At 37.1% G+C, this 20,787-nt stretch overlaps 1 pseudogene; it reads left to right on the forward strand.

Moving 5' to 3' along the window:
• LOC143386412 (phosphatidylinositol 3,4,5-trisphosphate-dependent Rac exchanger 2 protein-like) overlaps positions 1 to 20,787 on the forward strand; it is a 113,677-nt pseudogene that overhangs the window by 42,522 nt on the left and 50,368 nt on the right.

Here is a 20,787-nt window from a genome sequence, read left to right on the forward strand (position 1 = left end):
AACTGTTTATTTGTTCATCCCTTCTGTAAACATTTGTTAACTGCACTGTCTGTGCTGGGCTCTCTGTAAGAGGACACTATTGCTTTTTCTGGCTTTTTATTTTTTTTTTTTTTGTTCTCCCACCAAATTGAGCAGGGAAAAAATGTTCTGGGTTACTCTGACTAAAAATATAGGAAATATGTTCCCACATCAGATGTCTGATCTGTCCAGTAGGGAGTCTTTGAAGTGCACTTACCTCCCCAAGCAGCCTTTTTATACTTAGCAGAAGGTGTAACCTGAGTGTGCATGACAAGTAGAACACTCCATTTGCATTGGAGAAGGAAATATTTGAGTGTAAGGATCAGAGGGGACAGAGGCCAGAAAGCAGAAAGAAGGCCAGGGGGCGGTGGGGAGGTGGAGGTGAGGGGTTGGGGGGAGTGGCCAGTTCTCCAATAAGGTCTAAATCTTTGGCAGGGGCCCGTTAGAAAGAGTTGTAGAAGTGTTGTGCCTTTTGGAACTTTGGAAGGAATTTGTGTTTCATTCTTATATTGATGAAGACTAATGGGAAGGCTTTAAGCAGGGGGATGATTTTATCTACTTGAGGGTTTTAAGTAATCATGCTTTTATAGGGATGGATTGCAAGGGTAGGAATAGAGAAATTGAGAACAGTTGGAAGCAATTACAATAGTTCATTTAGCAATGATGACAGCAATGAGAGTGGACGAGACAGAAAATTAGATGGATTTGGGGATATGTTTTGGAAATAGAATATGCTATAATAGTTTTTAAATTTTGTGTGTATTTATATCATAGAAGACTAATTAAATTTCCCCCTCAAAATGATGTAATTGCTTAAAATTTGGGATGTCTACATTTAAGATTATTACTTATCTAGATATATATGAATATTATGTAACCATACATGAATTTTATATTGTTTATATTGTAAGTGAAAATAAGTCCATATGTTTATATATGGATGAGAATGTGCATGAATGAATACCCAAAGGACTGTCATTGTTGACTGCATTGGGTAGAATGAGACAAGGGGTAGAGGGCCATTATTTTTTGTTTAAGAACTTTCTGTGATGTTTGGGTTGTTGAACATACATTACTGTCACAATTTTCTAAAAGTCCAGTCACATGAGTAAGTGATATCGAGATTGCAACCTGCCTGCGACACCCATTAACTCTCTTTCCATGACTACTGAACTTGGTTCATCTGAGTTGGGAAGGAGTCCACAAATGGGTCGTGTTGGAAGTTGTAGGGAAGAAGATCCTCCTTTTACTTCTCCATTTCTGTGTAGTCTGTGATAGTACTTTGAAGTAAAATTCAAAAGCTCTTAGCAAATGCAAACTAGCTTTATTCTCATTTTGATCACATTTTGAAAAAGAGAATCATTCTGCTTCAGAGATGGATCTGTAAAAGATGTGATGGGGCTCAGGCAGATTCTGGGTGTCAAACTGGTCCCTTGTGTCTGTGTTATTTTCTTTCTTTTTTTAAATTTTCTTTTTCTCTCCATTCCTTCATATGACAAAGACGCTGGAAGTAGCTTACTGGAACATATACGAAAAGGGTGAGCTGTTAAACACACGCATGCACACACACACTCAAAACTTTGGGAACCACTGTAGATTGGGTGGTAAATTGCTTCATCTGCTTCACAGAGGACCAAGATAATACAGTATTAACCAAGATGGATGGATGGATGGATTGATTGATTTTTTTTTCACATAAAAGCCCATCCTGTCAGGAGTACAATGTTACTTGTTAATCTTAGGAATATTCTGCCATGTATGGTTTTGCTCTTCTAGGGATATTACTATCTTCTTCGAGGTCAAAGCTGCTTCACTATCATGTCTATGCTGTGACCCTTCAGAAGGGCAAAGAGGAAGTACAAAGTAAAAAGAGTTTGCTTTTGCTGCCTGACCCAGAAATTATCCACATCATTTCTGTTTAACCCTTATTAGTTATTTTTTTAAAGAGAGACTGGGACGTATTTTCTCAGACTTTCACTGGGATCAACTAAAATCTGGGGAGTCTTATTACAGAAAGGAAGAAGAGGAGAATGGGTATTGGAGAAAAATTATCAATATCTACACCATAGTAAAACTGTATTAGAATAGATGGTACTGGCCACCAGGGGAAAGGTCATAAGGTCCCAAGATTCTATTTAGGTTCTAAAATTAAATACTATATTTGGCCTTCTACTTCCTGTATTCAAAATGTAAAGACAAACAGCCTGTTATATTTTTTCAGCATCCCTGTGAAATAGACATTTTGTATAAGAGAAGCATAGCTTTTCTTGGGCTAAAATAAATCTCTCACACAGATATTTATGGTACTGCCCATAAGCATACCATCGAGAAAGAAAGAAGGGCTTCAATAAAAATCATCTGTTTTACATTACAGATATTTTTTTAAAGAGAGAGTGAGAGAGGAGAGAGAGAGAGAATTTTTTAATATTTATTTTTTAGTTATCAGTGGACACAACATCTTTGTTTGTACGTGGTGCTGAGAATCGAACCCGGGCCGCATGCATGCCAGGCGAGCGCGCTACCACTTGAGCCACATCCCCAGCCCCCCATTGCAGATATTTTTAAAGCTCTCTTTAATGAAAGCTGATGGCGTAGATGAAAAACCCAGTCTATTCAAAGCAAATCTGTTGTGGGATGGGGCAGGAGGAATAGGAAAATATTAACTAATATGCACTTTTTCATTCTTTCTCTGTTTTTTGGTAGGAAGTGCTGGGGATTGAACCCAAGGCCTTATGCATGTAAGGCAAACACTCTACCAACTGAGCTATATCACCAGCCCCTAATGTGTACTTATCATGTCAAGAGTAGGGGCACATGCACAGTTGTTCCAGGATGCTTGCCCTTCCATACTTACAGTCTAATCAAAAGGAAAAGCCAAAGGGACATGAGGAATACAAGTGCCCACTTAACCTGCTAGGGATACCCCTGATTGGCTGAAGTTGCTAGCCCGATATAACGTAGTTTACATGGTGCTTCCTAGAGTTATGAGCTCACAATAGTGTGTGTGTGCATGTATGTGCATGTGTGTGTGCATACACACATACATGTGCATGTGTCCTGTGTTTTCCCTTTCTCCCTTTCTTTCACAGTTCTGGGGTGGAACCCAGGACCTTGAGCATGCCAGGCCTATGCTGCTCTGAGCTAGGATCTTGCTAGGTTGCCCAGACTGGCATTGAATTTGCAATCCTTTTGCCTGAGCCTCCCAAGTAACTGGGGTTTTTGTCAGGCTACAACAGCTATCTAGCATTGCATGAGGTATTTTCTAGTTTTCTTATATTGTAGAATTTACCAAAACAGTGAAATGAGGTACACATTTCTCATTTCATGGAATGGAGTGCCCGAAGTTCAGGATGGTAAAGTAACTTGCCCGAGCACTCAGTTGGCAATAGCAATGGGATTTGAAACGTGCTCCCTTTTATACTAACACAGGTCGTTGTTCGTTTACCTGACTTTGTGTTACACAGTTCAGTGTGGTTCTGACTGGAAAAGCAATAGGATTTCAGTAAAGAAAAAGTCATTGTGGATTGAATAGTCGCCAAATAGTAGGTCCTGTAAGTTGGGTTGATTTGTCAGAGTGAAGGGAAAGATGGCATAAAGAGTGACCTAAGTTCAGGCAGAGATACAGAAATGAGACTGCTCTTATAGATAAAGAATCAGCATAGTCCCTGAACTAGAAATGAAGATCTGAGTGTGGATGTAATTAAAAAAAAAACCTGACAACATTAGACTTTTCCAGTGATATTTTGGAATAGCATAATAATCAGACTTGTTTGTAAGAAAATCACTTTCTCAATTGCATAAGGTATTGGTGGGAGAAGAGCCACAGCAGGGAGGTTGGTAAGTGGTCTTTACCTGTGGAAGTGCAAGTTGATGGTGGTGTGGACCCTGTAGCAGTATTGTAAATGGAGAGGATCATTCCAAGATACCTGTAGGGGGTTAAAAATGGGCAGACCTGCTGACATCGTTATAGCAGATGAAGACACTGTCATTTCTTGGTTTATTGTAACAAACTGAGGTGTGCATGTGCAGAAAATGAGAAGCATGTACATTAGGATTTCACCCAAATGTTGGAAATTCTCAAAATCATCATCTTAGTGAGTGAGAAATACGTTCTATTTAATTGTTCGTAACTAGCATCCTGTAAGCTTTTAAGTTAGAAATGGACAGGCAAATGATTTCATTTATGGGAAATGATTTTATTTTATTTTTTGTGCCAAGGAACACTCTACCACCAAGCTACACCCCTAGAGCCACAGGAAGTGATTTTAGATAACAAAAAATAATATCATTGCATTATACAGAGCCCTTTTCTGCACTTGATCATTCTCTGAGTCTCAGAACATCTGTGTGTACTGACATACCATACTGCTTCTTCCTCAAGAAGGTGACATTTGCCTCCAGTCACATAACTGGCAAGTAGCAGACCTATGGAATGCTGCCTCACTTATTTTCACATTCCATTTAGAAATAAAAAGAAAAATCTGGTCAGAAACATCAGGACAAAAGTGCTTTAAAAGTTAATCTTACCATCTTCTTACTTGGCCTTAAATATTCTTAAAATAATTGGTCAGCTTTTCGCTAGAGAAGCCAGGTTAGCGAGAAGATATTTCAAGGATCTTTTCACTTTCAGTGAAATGAAGATACTTAAGACTCCTAATAGGTTATATGAGGTTAGCTTCAGTTACATATCAAATGCATGTCAACCAAAAACACGTGTGAATATAGACTTTAAATTTTTTTCACATATTTATTTAAAAACTGTATTAGCAACATATTTTTCTTCCAGATGAAAGTTTCAACACTCCTCTTTTTGTGAAAGAAGATGTATCCATAGAAACTAAAATCTTAATGAGCCAGGCTTTATTTTATTTTGACTGTAGAAGTTTTAGGTTTTAAAAATAGTAACCAGCTGATTTCTGTCATTTCTATAGCCAGGATATAATAATAGATTTCCTGTTCTCAGACATCTTATGATAAGGTTGGCCCATATTGAAGGTTGTACTGAATCTTGAGCAGACATTCGTTCTCTGTGGAACAGGGTGTGTAGACAGTTCAGATGTAAATCTATTCCCTGTTTTGAGAAACATTTGCCTTGTAAATTGTCTGGGAAACTCTTCTAAATTTTAGAGTCATTCTTTTACTTAATACCAATTCCATAAATGGACTTTTCCCTGCTATTGGGGTTACTTCCTGGATATGCATTCAGAAGATAGTTTCTGTTTGTACAAAAATAGTATAAGTAGGAATTAGAAGTCTTACTTTGAACATTCCAGGTACTTTTACTTATCTAATGCTAACTCAGACTCTTCAAACTACTAGATGGATTTGGAAACTTGCATGCAAAATTCTTCCCTGTGTCCCCTTACAAGACAGTCTAATACAGAACTTTTGTATCTCCGTGCCCAACAAATTTTATACTTCATTGAAATGGGAGACTAAATGGGAACCTCTCTGCATAGTAATAGCTTACTTGCTTTGTATTATTTCTGACTTAGCCAAATGACTATCATTAAGTTTAAATATGTGGCCATGGTCAATAATTCATGAGTTAGCTACCAATGTATTCAAAACTTGAATTTCCTGCTGTAAAAACTGTTTCTTCCCATCAATATACAAATGTGCTGTCATAATCACCTTTATTAGAAATAAGTGCTTCCCTTGCCTCTTACACTTCTCTCTACCTCCTGTTCCAATTCTTTGATCTTCCTGAAAAGATCTTTCTATAGCCCTGTCTGTACCTGTTGTCTCACCTGCTCTTTCTCCTTAGCATGCTCCAGGTGGATGCTGGAACCCACCACATGACTGAAATGGCTCTATTTTGCAACAGCCTGTTAATGTCCTGATTGAATTCCTTGTCTTAGTTGTCCTGATGCAGTTGACTTCGAGCTTCTAATTAGCATTCTCTGTGACACCCTGGGGGCCTGACTTCTGTCCTTTCTTCTTGTTGGTGGCTCATTCAAAGTGTTCTATGCTGATTTTCCTGCTGACCTCTCGATTGACCATGCCTCAGGAGATCTCAGTCCCCGTGACTTCTCCATCTGACCTCCATGGATCTCACAGACTTTGTGTGTTTGACATCAGCCCCTGATCCCAGCCCTCTGCACACCCATCCTTCTGTTGATTTATCTTCTTCACCCCCTTTCTCTCAATTCTGTTTTGGCTCTATCTTCAGAATACGCAGGCTTTCCTTACTGCCTCGATCACTGATGGCCCCTTGGTGAGCCACTGCCATCTCTCTCCTGTAGGTGGTCCTTCTTCTGCCCCCTGTGCTCAGCCAGGTTTTTCCTCAAGGGTTTTGCATTTCCATCCTGATAAGAGCCACATTATTACGTGTCTTTCCTCTTGCCGAATGCAAATTTTCAGAAGTCAAGAACCTTTGTTTTATTCATTGATGTTCCCCCCCACATGCCTAGGACAGTGCCTGGTACACAGAGACCACGTGTGATCTCTAATGGTCCCTCCATATTCGGGGTTCTGCAACCACAGATTGAACCAACCACAGGTCAAAAATATTCAAAAAACATTAAAAATACTACAAATATGCTGAGAGCCATTGCCAAGTAGGAATGACGCATGGCAATTTCTTTGTCAGCCTACCCAATGTCGCTTAGAGGAAGGAATCTCCATATTGGACCCAGGTCATTTGCAGTGACATTGCATGTAAGGTGACCTTGCTCAAAGACCAGGGCAGATCCAGGTTTCGGGTGTATCCTCCTGGGATTAGGGAGTATCCCACTCCTTGGGTTTAGGGCGGTTCCAGGTTTAAGGTGTACCCTGTTGGAAATAGGGTGTATCCTGCTGCCTCAGGCTCACCACTCCTTGAGTTCCCATTGAGTTCTCATGGGATTCAGAGAGTATTTGGGATTCAGAGCCTGGTGGAGTGTGTGGATTTTGCCCAGAACATGGATTTTTCCAGAACGTGTTTGTAGAGTGCCGGTGTGAGTTTGGGAATAAAGAATTGCTGTTTGAATCTAAAAGGCTGTGAGTCACTCGTGATTTTGTGCCCAGCCAGACTGTGGCACAAATAATTATGCTGTATAACAACTATCTACATAGAATTTACATTGTATTAAGTATTATTAGTCATCTAGAAATGATATAGGAGAAGGTGCAATAGGTTATACAAAGTACTATGTCATTTGATAAAAGGAATTTGAGTATCTGTGGTTTTTGATGTCCCTGGAAAATCCTGGAACAGATCCCCTGTAGATACCAAGGAACAAATGTAATAGTTAAATGAATAATAGTGGCAGTAAGTTCAGGCTATGCTATTCCATAATGGTTCTAATGTGAACATATATTTACGGGATATTATTTTTTATACTTATCCATTAATTTAACCTAGAAAACATAGAGAGTGATCCTTGTAGACTTTGTTTTTATTCTTTTTAATGACAAAATGATTACTCCAGTAGTAAAATAAGTAGGTAGAATCATGGTTATAGTTTTTAAGCAAGAAGGGAACATAGAGATTATATAATTCATATCCCTTATTTTGCTACACATGATGAAAAGACCCTGATTTGTTTGATGTATTATTAACTACCATGACAGCTGCTAGGAACACACAGGAAGCTCATGAATTTTAGTCCTCTGCTTCGGAGACTACAGTTCAGTTCAACTCTGTGAGATACCTATCAGTGCCCAAGATGGATATAGTCATTACCTTCTTGGAGTTTACCATCTGCTGCCTGAGCTGGAGATGAGCAATTATTTACAATTACAAAGAGAGTGACAGTGTGCTACAACCTAGCATGTAGCCAGGAAAAGGGAACATAGCTTGGGACTCAGGGAAGCCCTCTTGATGATTTGCTAGAATCTGAAGATGCATAAGAAAAAGTTTGGCCATAAGAGAAGAAGAAAATTCTAGGTACATTGAACAACCTATAAATAAAAGCTCAGAGTCGGTAGATTGTGTATGAGAGGAACCATGTGAAAAAGCCTGAGGGAACTTAGAGGACAAGGGAGGAGAGTTTGGATAGATAACAAGCTGTGTAAGAACTGGATTTCAGGAAGCTTTATAGACCATGGCAAGGAGTAGATAGACTTGAATGGTAGACTGTTGTAAGTTTTCAAACAGTGGAGTAGATACCCTTGGAAGTCATACATCATTTTAGTATCAGTTTATTGTCAATGTCATAAAAGCAGAGTGACCACTGATCTGCAAGTTGATTTTGACCCCCAAACACAGCAATGATTAGGAGACATGGGCAGTACAGTTGTCCAGCCATTCTGGTCAACACTACAGTACTTTGCTGTTTGGCCTGGACGTCTGCTTTGAATTGGCTTTCTGATGATACTTTAAATAATTCCATCTTCTTTCACCCTGGACCTGATAGCTATCCTATTTTTTAAATCTTGTCTTGCATCCTCTCTATTGCTTCTCTATTGCACTCTCTCACCTTCTGTCAGCCAGTGGAATACAGTCCTAATAAGTTGTATTGTTCACTGAGGTTCATTTATTTTAGCACATAGCTTGCATTCAGGAGTTTCAAACAAATCCTGCATTTGCTGTCCATATTGCTTTGCTTCATTAAAAATGTTTGGGTTTTGAAAGAGCAGTTTAAATTCCAATAACTTAGAATTTATGTCACTCATTTCAGTTGACATGATTTAACTTTCTTTTGATTTTTGTTTTGGATGACACAGGTGAAATGTTTTGATTTATTACTACTGTGTGTTCAGTTGCTTTTTATTTCTTCTGTAATTTACAATTCTCTTGGGTGCTGAGGAATCGAGGTTGGCTCACCTTCAAACAAGCCAAATCTAAGATCTCCGCATTGCACAGCAGTAATTTCTGCCCTACCAACTGCCATGTCAATGTGATGGAAGTTTTTTATCCCAAAACATCAACCTCTCTGGGGAGTGGCTTTTGTGTTCAGCTGGATAGTAGGAAGCATAATTCTCAGGATAAAGAAAGTAAGTCTTCTGAGCAAGGTATGTTGGCTTTTGAAATTTTATTATACATGAACATTTAGGCAATTACAAGCATTGCTGCATTTTATAATATGCTAGATTGCTGGTATGCAAGCAATCCTTCCCTTTAAAAAAAAAATTCTCACATGGATAGTTATATCCATGGATAAGTGTATACAGAGTGAAATTGGAGTTAGGCATTCATTATTATTATTCTGTCAAGAAAGACAGTAGCTCTTGCCTTCCTCATGTCTATGATAAGCATAGCTCATCTTGAGTGTGAAAGCCACTAATCTGAAATGGCTTTATAAATTTGGGGAAAATCCCAGAGGAACTGGTTAGAAATGCATTAGTGCCAATCTGCATCATTTCAGTGAGATGAAGGATCGGACTATTTGTAGCTTTTCATTACTGCTCCCCACAAGATTTAATTCCTCAATTAAATTCAGTGCTGGATTGGGATTTTGTTTTATACCAGCGTGAACCTCTAAAATGTATTGGACTGGATAGTCATATATTTAAGGTAATAAATATTACTGTGGAATGATTTTTATTCCTCAGGGAAACTCAGCCCTCTGGTGTACATTCAGCACATCATTACGACCATGGCAGCCACTTCAGGACTGTCTCTGGGACAGCAAGATGGCCATGGTCTTTGGTATTTGTTGAAAGAAGAAGACTTAGAAACTCAAGATTCTGGGCAAAATCCAGACTGCACTGAGAGAAGTGGAGATGTGTTTTTTTTCAAATAGATGAGTAAGTGTTTTATACTATACTTTAAAGTTTGCCTAATAAACAAGTAGTAGAAAGTGGGACTTTTGAAAAATTTATTTGTTCTATAGATTTAGGTAGTGAAGGAAATTTGTGCTGATCATGCAGGTTCTCTTCATTCCAGTATTCCATGGATAGATAGATATTTTAAGTAGACACTTAATACCAGGGAAGAGAATGACAAAATTCTATCTTATAGAGGAAAACTAAGTCTCAGTGTGAAAATATGATGTGAATAATATGTTTGAAACTGTAACAGCTGTGTATGAGGATTTTCTTGTTATCTTTTGCAGTTCAAATTCCTGATATTTGATGTATGTACACTGGAGATATTTATGAAAGATGCAAAATATAATAAATGTTTAACATAGTTGTTAAATGAGCAAATATAGAAAATGTACCTCCAGGACCAATACTTCTTTTATTTTCTGTTTCACAAACTGGCCTAGAAAACAATAACCCAAATTGCTTGGCCAGGAAGCAGTTAATGAGGAGTTTATTATCTATCTTAATCCTAATTCTTATTAAGAATTTGACAGTTGGTATCTGGGCACTGTGGCTCATGCCTGTGATCCCAGCAGCTTGGGAGACTAAGGCAGGAGGATTACACTTTGGAGGCCAACCTCGGAAGCAAGCAAGGCTGTAAACAACTTTGCAAGACCCTGTCTCAAAATAAAATAAAAAAATTAAAAGATCTGGAGATATATAGCTTAGTGATACCGACCCCCACTCTCCAACCTGGGTTTAATCCCTCGTAGCACACTCAAAAAAATTGGAGGGTTTGCAGATTGTCTTCACTCTGTGGGACTGTAGGATAATTTGTCATGTTCTTTTCTGTGATTATGCCTCATGTTTAGTCAAGGCAGTCCAATATGGTCAGAATAGCATGGCTTTGGGCATAGGTCAGTTCCTTATATATTGAAGTAGATAATAATGAATTTCAAGTTTCTTGTGACAGAGAAATTAACATAGAAAGCAGTCAGCATAGTTCGAATATCATGCCTACTCAGTCATTCAATGGATGGAAATCTTTGAGTACCTCCCAAATTGGCATATTCTGAGAACAGTTAAGTTATAAATGCCATCATCTTGTTTGCATTTTACTCTTTATGAAGTTGTTGATTTAACTTGCTGGCAGATGTGTATATATTTCCTTCACACACTCATATCATTCAATACCTTCATGGATAATTCATTTTAGATAAAGAGTTTAGAAATTATCACATGCATTTGTAGTAATCAGGCATTATACTAATAAAGTCTTAATTGACATGACCTCTTACTTTACTTGTCTTTGAAGTTTGGAGATCAAAATAGATACATTATATTTTTAAATTACCTTCAAATTTCTATTCTTTTTTTTTCCTGACATTTTAGGGGTGATTTAAAATTAAAATTCTATTTCTCTATGTCTAATGAACTAGTTTTTTAAAATGATAACATCTCTATGTAGAATTAAACCACCTGAAGTTGCTAAGAAAACTATTTTTAAGGAATTGCATTATATTTTTGAATTTCCTTGAAACCCGGTAACATAATTTAGGACATCATATTTTGCTTAATCTAATACACATGACATTATTATGTGTTGTGTTCTACTTTAGATACCAGTTTTTTTCCCCTTGAGGTATTTAGAAAATATGTAAATGAAGCATTTTTATCAATGAGGCAATAAATAATGGTATTAAATCATTGGTGCCAACTCTAAGGAATTTTATGAGAATATCTGGCCCAATCTCATACTTCTGAATGACCCATTTGTTGGTGGCAGGATTACTGATGTGCCTCAGTTGAAACTGTTTGAGAAACTAAGCCTCTAATGCTCTGACTAGCCTGCAGTGCCTGGCAATCATCAGACTGTCTTTGTTAATTGATTGACTTTTTTTAAGAAGTAGGTACTGTCAATACATTTTCAAGAAAAATGTTTGAGCCAAAGAGGTTCATTTACTTGATCTGAAATGTTTATATTTAAAGCATTAGCTATTAAAAGGTATTAGGTGTTTTTATTAGCTAGAACTACTTAAAATGATTAATTATTCCTCTCGTTTCCCCCATTCTAAAAGCCTTTACCCAGCTCCGTATGTTTATCAGAAAAGTGACATGACATGAGCCAGTGATCTGTGCAGCTAGACTGGTCTTCTCTGTGCATACCATGTAATTTAATTCTAAATATAAACATGTTATACACAATTCAATCTGCAATATAATCACTTTAAAACAGTACAGTGTCCAAGTGCCTGGATTCCCTGTTGCCCTTAGTATTCAGAGATGCTGTATTGCATTCGAGCTTAACAATTTATTTAAAACGCTAGTTAACAAGCAATTTTCTTGTCATATAGTAATTATTCTTGGTCAGAGTGCAAAAGCAGATATCAGATGCTTTTCCAAGTTTTAAAAGAAATTGCCTCTTAAGAAGTTGCTTATTCCTATGAAGGGCTGGTGTTGAGCTTGTCTTTTCATGAAATCTAGACACCCTGCCACTTGAAAACACTTCTGGAAGTAAAATTTTCTTTAATACATAGGCATTTTGCTAAATCTTCCTATTTAACATCAGATCCTAAGATAGAGTTAGAGATGAATTTGCTATCTAGTAACACAAGATAAGGTGATGTGATGAATTTAACCAAGGCTATATGATTGCTCTTTCACTTTGGGACACTAAGTACTTTTGTCCTTGAATGGGCTCTTTCCATTTATGACACTTAGATTTAAAATATGTAAAAACCAAAAAATAATTTATGAATAGCCCAAAATCTATTTTAAATTAGAGGATTTGTGTGTTCTTCCAGGAAAGAAAAAAACAAAGAACATTGGGGAATAGAAAAGTTAGGAAATTTGGGAACAGATTTCATTTTGCAGATGCCCCAAGAATAAGACATGAGTTGACTGCATTATAGGACAGTTAGTGACCTGGGGGTGGGGGATGGTGACAGATGGAAAGGCTAGTGGAATTATCTTTGGCATTTCCTCAAGCCTTTTGTTGAAAAAGTGTACAAATAGAAGCATAGATTCATAAAAAGCAGCATTTGTAATAGGTGCTCTGTGCCAGGCAGGGTTATGCTGTTTTATACACTAATTTCATTCTCACAGTTCCTCACTGCTTTGTATTATGAAACCCTGGGAAGTATCACAAGACATTTGAAGCTTAACTTTGTTTCCAAAACTGAATTATGATTTCATTATCCTCAAATCTATTTTGACCCTTCTCTACCTTGGGCTTCCCCTTCTCAGTAGATGATTTCCCTATCTCTTCAGTTCCTCAAGCCAGAACCCAAAAGTTATCTTTGGTCCTACTTTTACCTTCCTCCAGCTCTTATTCTGCACCAGGTGCTGTCAGTTATACCTCTGAATGCATTCACGTCTGTCCCTTTAGATTGAGTTAGCATCCTCTCTCACTAGCACCACCAGAGGAGTTTCCCCTCTGTGTGATTTGCTCTGATACATTCTATATTCAGCAGATGCCAGAGGGACCTGGAAAGGTAAATTGTATAGTTCTCTGCCTATAAAACCATGAAACCACATTATGCTACAGTGAAACTAGGGCTGTTTCTTGGTATTCACAGGAGATAGTTTTCAGTATCCTCTGCAGCTTCCAAAATTCCAGGATGTTCAAATCCCTTATATAAAATTGGTTATTATTGGTATATAACCTGTGCCAAACCTCCTGTATACTTTAAATAATCTCTATAGATTATGTATAATACCTAGACATTATAAATGTTATGTAAATAGTTGATACATTATAGGGGATAATGGCAAGAAAAACTGTACATGTTCAGTACACATAGTTTTTTTCCTGAATATTTTTGATGTGTGGTTGGTTAATCTATGGATGCAGAATCTATTGATATGAATATGTTATTGGGGCCTGCAATTTCCTACATGATCTGCCCCTGTCTGCCTCTATCAACTCATCTCACTGGGCTGCAGCTTCAGTAAACACTTTCTGTTACCAGAACTCTGACCCACTTCAAGGTGATCTGCCTGGTGGGCACTGCTTCTAAGGTCTCCATGTCTGGCTTCCTGAGTGCTCAAGAGTCAGACTGATGGCAGACCCATTTAGAGGCCCTGCCTGTTCTCTAATTAAAATAGATATTCCTCTGTCCCTGATACTCAGACATCTCTTCTCTAGACATCTCTGTGTAACACTGGCTTTTCACCCCCTTAATCATTCACAACAGAGGTTTCTTTCTCACTCATTCTGAGTCCACCTTGGCCCACAAGGTCTCTGTTCCATATTGTGTTCCTGCAGAATCAAAGGGAAGTGCCCCATCAGATGGAATGTTTCTATCATGGCAGGAAAAGGGAATGAGGCAAACTGTGTACTGGTGTGTGCAGAGGCTTCTACAGACAAGTGATCCCATTCACAACCACTCACATTATTTTGGCTAAAGCAAGTCTCATGGCCAAGCCCAGCCTCAGAGGGCTAAGGGAGCACCTCCCAATCATGTGCTCATACTAATGACCCTTGTACTCCCTCTAGAGCACCTAAGGCATATGCAGCGAGAGAAGGTTAAGCTTCATTTGAAAAGCATGTGCAACAGTGGATCTGTCCCACCCCACCTCTGAAATGGAATGACAATAATATTACTTGCTTCATAAGGTAGTTTTAGGATTAAATGAATTAATACCTGTTAAGTATCATAGCGATGGACATAAAAAGCATAACAAATGTGACTTGTGTGAGGATTAGGATTATATTTTAAAAGCAAGAGTAGATGAAATCCACTGTGCCCAGAATCTTTATCAGTGACATTAGGAGGTGACTGATGTGGAATGAAATGCTGCCTAGAATTTTAATTAATGGACCTTTAGTAAATAGCTTAATATTATATATGAGCAAAAGCAAAGCAAAATATTTTTGCATTCACAAATGAGTACTATAATCTGATGCCTTATTATTGCTTTTCAGAATCTGGAAATTTTATGTGAGAACTTGGTGTTGAGAATAGGTTTTCCTATCATTTATTTTTAAGCTTAAACACTTGTTCCCATAGGGTCAGTGCAAGCATGACTGCAACTGTTTGAAATGAAAAGTAAATATGTGAAAATAATTCTCATTACTTTGAGAAAATATTTAATGCTTAGCTCCATGACTTCTAATTTAAAATATACATAAGCACAGAGGTCTGTCTTCAAAATGAGAACTCCTGCATATCTTTCCTCTTTGATATTCATAGTTCATGTGTCTGTGTAGTGTGGTGCTTGGGTAATTGGAGTTACTCTAATGTTTTAATCTTTGGCGTAGAAGGAGTGAATAAATATACAATCTCTCTTACAAGACATTAAAAGTATATTTCCAAATAGAGAAACTGTTTAAAATAATTCATAACTTTCAGTTATTGAAAATGCTCACAGAGCCTTGAGCTATGTAACAGGGCTCCTTCAACCACCACTGATGTCTAAAACCTATGAAATGCTAAAATAGTATTCAAAGATCATTTCACAGTGACACTGTCCTCAGCTATACTATTTGAAATTTTAGCTCCATGTTTTCTTTGTTCTTCTCCTTAACATTTGTCTCTCTTTCTTATGCTCTAAAGTTTACTTATTCACTGTTGATCTTCTTCCATGGAATTTTACACTCTGAAGAAGGCAGGGACCTTTATGTTTTGTACACAGCTGTATCCACACCACTAGAAATAACACCTGGTGCAACAAATGTGCTTAATTAGTGAGACCTCTCAACAGGGATTTCACTCCACACACACCTTTGGTTTGATGTTAGAGAATATGTGTAAGAGGTAGAAAGCTACCAAATAATAATATGAACATTTTCATTATTATGAAAAAATAAATGTCAAGACACGTGCTATTGGTTGGAACTCAATGTCATAAGCATGTAGTATGAACTTGTTCTGTCTTGAAAGCCAGCCATGGGATCTTGCTTTAGATGTGGTTCAGTTAATTGAGTGAGTTTTATAGCATTCTGTTGGATAATAAAGCCCAATTACACCTTTGCCTGATTTTGAGTTAGTTCTAACGGAAACATTCCATGGCCAAGCATCCAGACCTTAGAGTGGTGAATCCAGCAGGTCGCAGTCTTCCCCATGTCTCACACCACTCCATTTTCCATACTGTGCTCTGTATGGTGCTCCAGCCTTGAGACAAGTGGAAGAGGTCCTAATTTGGGCCGATTTGTGATATTATATTCTGGCCACATTGCAGGTGAGACTAGAGTTGTCCCTATTTCCTCCTGTAGTCACATTGATGCGACTTATAATTACTACAGTCAGACTCCTGCTTGTCTGAGTAGCCAGTGAGAAGCCATTGACAACAGGATATTGTCCCTGTCAAATAGAACAGACGTGGGAAAAACCCCTGGTGGGAATTGGTGGGTAGGTGGGTTTTTACTATTTGAGGGTGAGCCAGTGACGATAATGAAGCACATTTACTATTTGGGTTTACTATTTAGTAAGCACCTTAAATTTTACCAGGTGTTTTCACGTGGTGATGTTAGCAGTAATGGTGAGACAGAGGAGATGGCTATTGTGCACCAGGAATATGTGGTTCTCATTTCCTTCCACAGCTCCACATGGGCTAGTTATTCTAATAACCCTGCTTGTGAAAGTGTCCCTAGCTTGTTCTGATAACAAAGCTGAACAGTGGCAGAACCAGGATCTAAACATAGTTTTCCAGCATAAATTGTGTGTGGTTTCTTTATGAATTCTAAGCAGAAAATGTGAGCTCTACTACATGCTTTTTTATATATATATATACTGGGATTGAACTCCGATACATTCAACCACTGAGCCAGATCCCTGGCCCTATTTTATATTTTATTTAGAGACAGGGTCTCGCTGTGTTGCTTAGCGCCTTGCCCCTTGCTGAGGCTGGTTTTAAACTCGTGATCCCAAATCACTGGGATTCCAGGTGTGCAGCACCACAACCCCTCTACTACATGCTTTTTATGCAAGAGGATATGTATTTGATGTGCAACATGGGAGTACTCTAGAAATATTTGTAAGCCTATCATATTAAACAAATAAGGTAGCTATTGGTAGCAGTCAGTATGAAAATATGCATTTATATATTTTTTTTCAAATATCACTTTTCAGCCTTCTATCTTCAATCATATTTTCTCCAAAATTGGAGCGTAAAACCTCAGAGGGCATAATACCAACAGACACTGACAATGAGAAGGGAGAAAGAAACAGCAAATGTGTCTGTTTTAATGTAGCAGGAGATGAGCAGGAAGATTCAGGTCATGACCCCATAAGCACAGAGACTCATGCAGCTAATTCATTCATTGTCCACCTCATTTCACCTGTGATGACCAGCCCAAGTCAAAGCATATTGGGACAGCATAATCTTTGAAATACTTGCCTTATGTAACCTAAGTAACTTGGAAAGAACATTTTTTTCTTTAGCTGTGTGGACCTAATTTGGGAGATTTTTACGGAAATGGATTGTGTTACATGGAGAGAAGGTAAGAAAATTGTGCCTACATTTACTGCTTTTGTTGTTGTTGTTGTTGTTATTTGTTTTTTGGATATCTGTTTGAGATCATTAGTTTGTTGGGAACTAAATGGGAGTTCTTTTTGTCCTTTTTTCCCCTTAAATTATGTGTTCCAAGATAACTGGAAAAATTCCACTTGCCTAGCACCATAGCCCAACTTTGTGTTTGTTTCTTCTTTTGGATGCTTTTTTAAAAAATTCTAATTTGTTATATAGGATAGAAAATGTCTTATTACAATTCATATTATACATATATATGTTACATTTTATACATATACACATATTATACATATTATACATATACATATAGAGCACAATTTTTCATATATCTGGATGCACACTTGGATACATTTTGTATTAGTTTGCTAGGGCTTCCCTAAAAAAGTACTTTAATGTGTAAAGTATTTTAATGTGTAGGTTATTTCATTTGGCAAAATGATCTCAAGGCTTGTCTATTTTATAGCATGTGTCAGAATTTTATTTTTTTTAAACTCATATTCCATTTTATGTGCACACCATATTTTTCTTATTCATTCTTTCATTGAGGGATAATTAGGTTGTTCCTACTTTTTGACAATTGTGAATAATGATGCTGTGAACTTTGATATACAAATACCTATTTAAGTCTCTGCTTTCAATTCTTTTGTATATATGCCCAGAAGTGGAATTGCTGGATCTTACAGTTCTATGTTTAATTTCTTGAGGAAATGTCATACTGTTTTCCAAAGTGGCTCCACCATTAACACATTTTTTTCAATGTGTTCTTTTAGATATACATGAGGGTAGGGTGTATTTTGACATATTGTACATACATGAAGTAAAACATATTCTAATTAGGACCCATTCTTGTATTTAAATATGATGTGGAGTTTCACTGGTTATATATCCATATATATATATATATATATATATATGGATATTCATACTGTCTTTCCTGTTCCCAAACCCTTTTGTTCCCTTCATTCCCATTTGTCTAATCCAATGAAATTCTAATCTTCCTCTCCCTACCTTCCCTTGTTGTGGGTTGATGAATATGTTTTTTAAAAGACATTGAAGTTTAGGGAATTTAAGTATATACTTAACTGAGCAAAAGCATATTTTTCTCTGAATAGATGCCACTATCATAATGCTCCCAGGAATTGTAAATCTGCAGTTCTCATCATCCTTGAGTATTTCTTGTTGATGATCAAAAGAAATTGATTTAATTATATTTATTTTTAGAATAAAATGCATTTATCAATTAGAAATGGAGAAATTCTTAAAAAGTATTTGTTGTTTTTTAAGAAATTTAGATACAGAATTCTAATATGGGATAAAAAAACTTAATTTTTAAAATGGTATTCATCTAAGAATCCTGCATTTTCATCTCAAGTTCTGCTTTTAGACTCTGTACCTTGAGTCACAGTGGGCAGCTGTAGAAATAACAACTTTACATGTATGCTTTGATCGACTGACCAGTTGATATACTGGTATCTTTTTTGGTCATGGGAGCCCAATAGCTGGTTGAATATGGCTGAGTGTACTGAGAACTCTTAGTCGGTGGTATGAGGGCTCTCCGCAAAATTTAACATAATGTCACATAGTCAGAATTTCATGGTTGATGGGATGACCCCATTTCTAATGTTACCTTGTCTCTAACTTCAAAATATCAAATGTATGCCAAATAGGATATCAAAATATCATCATTCTATGATATTTACTTAGGGAGGATTGTTACAGAGCCATTCAAAAGTTATATTGTGCCACACGTGGTGGCTCATACCTGTAATCCCAGCTACTTGGGAGATGGAGGTAGGAGGATCACAGTCTAAGGCCAGCCTGAGTAGGTTTGAGAGCAGTCTTGACAACTTAGTGGAAACCTGTTTCAAAATTAAGAATAAAAAGAGCTGGTGATGAAACTCAGTGGCCAGGTACCCTGAATTCATTAGCCAGTACCACCCCTACACACACACACACACACACACACACACATTGTATCCTAATGCTCTCATCTACTCATAACTTTCTAAATTGAAGAAAGAAATAGTAGAGTATTTAGGGGACTCAGTGGGAGACTGGTTAATTGCAAGGTGTTACTATGACAGTGCCTATCTCCTGCTTAGTCCCTGAGCTAAATTCTCATTTCATAGTATCAGCTGAATGAAGATGTGTTTCCCTGAGTAACACAGCATCCCCTTAAATTCAAATGTTTATTAGTCAAAGCATTTTTAGTTCTGTCACCTATGAAAATTGTACTCCTTTCAAAATCTGTGTCTTTTTTTTAAGCAACCTACTTTTTCATTTTTTCTCAATTTGTCCCAATGTCCTATAGTATGGCTCTTACTTTTCCCCTTTTTATCATATCTCAGTGACAGTAATGGTTTTCGGGCTAATCTTTCTGTTTCCATCTTTGCTGATTTTTTTTTTCCTACACTGGGCTGTAAAATTGATAAAGTACATGTTGTTATCATTTATGAATGAACTAGTTGAGACTTAAAGTAATTTAGCAATTTTCTAAAGCTACAAAGCTAGCATATAACAACCCGGCTTTCTGACTCTTAGTTCAACATATTCTCTGCCTCTGAAATCCTTGTTTTTGCAGTCTTGTAGAAATAACTTGCAGTCTCCTAAAAGTGCTTGCCCTCTGAAGTATTTGGCACATTGATGACCAGTTAATTCTGTTTCTGAATCTACTGTGAACCTGTTTAGAATAGGATGCAAATTAACCTTTTTGGTAACTATGTAAGTTTTAAAATTTACCAATTACAAGTTATCTGCTTGCCAATTGGAAGCAAATGGCAACACATATCTCATTGGACCTAAAGCAATGGGTATGAAGTTTAATACACATTTATCAAACATCTGTGATTTGGCTTGTGTAGGATGGGGTGGAAAGAAGAATGTGTGTGTGTGCGTGTGCATGTGTGTGTGTGTCTGTGTGCGTTTTTTAAGTAATAGTAGCAAAAATTTGTTTTGACTGTTTATTGATATAGACCACAATAGCTATAGGAGATTAGAGAACTCCATGCAGGCTATCACAGTTAAGGGTGAGTTAAAACCTGTCAGAATGTAATGTTTCATTGAGTAACACAATTCATAACTGGAAGACATGATAGGGTGTAAGTTGTGGGGTAGTATTTATATAGGCAAATATAACATGTTAGTAAATGAGATTTTTATTACCTAATTTTATATATATATATAATACATTCATGCTAATTTTTACTCACAGTTAAAATGTGATGTTTGTGACTGAAAAGAGAGCAATTAACTGAAGTGTTTTTTTTCCCTTTCTCTGCAGAGGTAGTGTAGGATACTCCTGTCTCTTCTTGAATACACAGGTAATATTTAAGTAATATTTTGCATTAAAAATATTTTTAGTTGTAGAAGGACACAATACCTTTAATTTATTTTATTTATTTACAGGTCCTGAATATTGAATGTAATGCCTTATGTGTGCCAGGCAAGCACTCTACTACTGAGCTACAACCCCAAGCCTCTGAATTATTTTTCAAAGCAACTGATTCCAGGATCTTATAAGTCTTAAAACAGGAAGGTAATGACTTTCACTAGTTTAAAGACAGTTGAAAATATTATCCCTATCTTCTTTTAAACTTTGGAAAGATTGAAAAAAATGGATACTAA

This window comes from Callospermophilus lateralis, unplaced genomic scaffold (genome assembly GCF_048772815.1).
Source record: "Callospermophilus lateralis isolate mCalLat2 unplaced genomic scaffold, mCalLat2.hap1 Scaffold_101, whole genome shotgun sequence".
NCBI classification, from domain to species: Eukaryota; Metazoa; Chordata; class Mammalia; order Rodentia; family Sciuridae; genus Callospermophilus; species Callospermophilus lateralis.